Below are 2,983 nucleotides of genomic sequence, written 5' to 3'. Positions count from 1 at the left end.
TCGCTGAACACGGGGCCGTGGTGAACCTTCTGACCAGCATTCCTTTTTGTTTTTATTGCAGGACTTGGAACCCAACATCAATCTTACATAGTGTATGAGCTCCAGTTCTAATAAGGACATAAAGGAACCTCTAGAAGAACCCGAACGCTTTCTCAGAAAAAGATTAAAAGCTAAAAATCAAGAGAAGGTCTCGGGTGATCCACCTCCAATGGCGGACCAACGTACCCTCATGGATTATCTACGACCTACCGTAGGTAACCTAGGCGCCGCTATCAATGCTCCGACTGTCGAAGCTAATAACTTCGAACTTCGGCCGCATTTGATACAAATGCTCCAAAACTCCGCAACCTTCCACGGGCTTGCGGACGAGGATCCCCATCTACATATCACCAATTTCTTAGAAATATGTGATACCTTTCGGATCAACGGAGCATCAAATGACGCCATCCGCCTCCGTATGTTTCCTTTCTCATTGAAAGACCGAGCAAAAGCTTGGCTCAACGCCCTCCCAGCTGGATCGGTAAACACCTGGGATGAACTAGCCCAAAAATTTCTATATAAGTATTTCCCTCCCGCTAAAACTGCTAAATTAATGACTGAAATTAATACATATTCACAAGAGGACGGGGAATCCTTATATGAAACTTGGGAAAGGTTCAAGGAGTTATTACGCAAGTGTCCGCATCATGGCCTTGCGATATGGCAACAAGTATCCACTTTCTATAATGGGTTGTTGCCACACACAAGGCAGACACTTGATTCTAGCTCCGGGGGACTTTTAGGTAATCGACGCCCGCACGAAATATATAATCAAATTGAGGAAATTGCTCAAACCAATTTTCAATGGCACACCCCCCCGGGGAAATAAATCTATTGCCCCAGGCGCCCATAAGGTCGATGAAAGCACTTCTTTACAAGCCCAAATCGAGGCCCTTTCTTCGAAAATAAAAAAACTGGAAATGACAAAAACAGTCTCGGTTATGGCTTGTGAAGGGTGTGGTGGGTCACATGAAAATTGGAGTTGTATGAAAGAAACAGACGATCAACAAGAAATGGTAAACTACATTGATAATAGACCTAGGCCGTCGGGTCCCCCAACGGGAACTTACAACCAAGGATGGCGAAACCACCCAAACCTTGGTTGGAGAGAACCTGGCAATAGTAGTAACCAACAAACCCAAAGAACAAACTTTCAACAACCAAGAAATGAGTCACAAAATTTCACTCAACAACAAAGTGGAAGAGAAAGGCTTGAAGATACTGTATCTCGCCTCATCTCCGACACTGAAAAGAAAAACTCGAAAAGATTTCTACAATTAGAATCAAATTTTAGAAATCAACAAGCTAGTATTCAAAACATAGAAAAACAATTAAATCAAATAGCTCAAAATTTTGCCGAGAGACCGCAAGGCGCATTACCTAGTAATACCGAAACAAACCCAAAAGCGCAAGTTCACCTCATCACACTACGAAACCGCACCGTAGGGCCTGCAGAAGTGCCGCCGCCAACCGAAGAAACAATACCCACACCTCTGCAGGAGAAGAACTTCCCTCTGTCACCAGAGCTTACCAAAGCTCCTCGCGTTCCGTACCCCTGTAGGTTAATTCGCCAAAAGACCAATGAGCAATTCGCAAAATTCGAAAGCCTATTAAAACAATTGCATGTCAATATTCCTTTTATCGAGGTCCTAACCCAAATGCCCAAATACTCTAAATTCATGAGGGACTTCCTTACGCATAAAAAGAAAATTGAAAATTTGCAATTAGTCAATTTGGGCGAAGAATGCTCTGCACTCGTACTCAATAAACTTCCCCAAAAGAAAATCGATCCCGGAAGCTTCACGATTCCCTGTTCAATAGGGGAATCCCCCGTTCATAATGCTCTAGCCGACCTTGGAGCTAGCATTAACCTCATGCCCTCATCTATGTTTAAAAGACTCGGCTTGGGAACCACGAGTCCCACAAAAATGAGCATACGACTCGCTGATCGCTCAGTCAAATTTCCACAAGGTGTCATCGAAAATGTTTTGGTAAAGGTAAGCAGATTCGTCTATCCAGCCGACTTTGTCATACTAGATATGGAAGAAGACACCGAGGTCCCCCTCATATTAGGAAGACCCTTTCTTGCCACCGCCCAAGCGGTGGTAGATATGAATGACGGAACACTCACTTTGAGATATGGGGATGATGAAGTAAAATTCGGAGTCGGGAAAAGAATAGAGGACGACGACCCGGTCAACTACATGAAGGTTATTGATTCGAGCTTGGATGCTGCTCTCCGACGGTGTAACATGGGACGCCAAGCATCCCACTCAGAAAACATATAACCTCGCATTGGGTCTAGCCAAGGACCCTTATAAACGTGGCGCACCACGGAGGCATTCCGCGGAACTATCCTTAGTTTAGTTTAATCTTTTAGTTTTAATTTGCAGGAATAAAACACACTCATGGTGGTAATGGATGAAAAGGGAAACGAGAAAAATGGCCCCATGCACAAAGAACAGAGCAACCCGACACAAATCTCCATCACAGAAGGCTCAACACGGGCCGTGCCCAACCAACACGGCCCTGTGCTGAGCCACCTGCAGAAAAATGCCCAGTTCAGGTAACTGGACACGGGCCGTGTTCACCAGACACGCCCCCGTGTCCAGGCTTCTATCTCATTTTTTTAATTTCTGTTACTGGCACCTGACCACGGGGCCGTGCCCGGTCACCACGGGGCCGTGTCCAGACCGCCAGTAACATAAATCTTTGCTTTTTAACACCACACCACACATCCAATCAACCTAAAAATTTATTTTTGGGACACATTGAGGACAATGTGTAATTTAAGTGTGGGGGGGAAGCTAACACTTTGAAATTTTGCAAGTCCTAACAACAAGCCTTACACAAAACTCTATTGGAACCGCTAAACACCCCAATTTTTTTTCAACAAAAATTTTCATTTTTTTCTTCCTTACTTGTCTAAAGTTTAAGTTAGGAA

General features: G+C 44.4%; 1 non-coding gene across 1 annotated transcript; it reads right to left on the bottom strand.

The window, feature by feature from the left end:
* Positions 1 to 586: 586 nt before the first annotated feature.
* LOC118481357 lies at positions 587 to 693 on the bottom strand. Its single transcript, XR_004865564.1, has one exon. It is a non-coding gene; the product is annotated as a small nucleolar RNA R71 (small nucleolar RNA).
* Positions 694 to 2,983: the final 2,290 nt, after the last annotated feature.

This window comes from Helianthus annuus, chromosome 8 (assembly GCF_002127325.2).
Source record: "Helianthus annuus cultivar XRQ/B chromosome 8, HanXRQr2.0-SUNRISE, whole genome shotgun sequence".
Classification (NCBI taxonomy): Eukaryota; Viridiplantae; Streptophyta; class Magnoliopsida; order Asterales; family Asteraceae; genus Helianthus; species Helianthus annuus.
The sequence above is the reverse complement of the archived record's forward strand: the minus strand, read 5'-3'. Positions and strand labels throughout refer to the sequence as shown.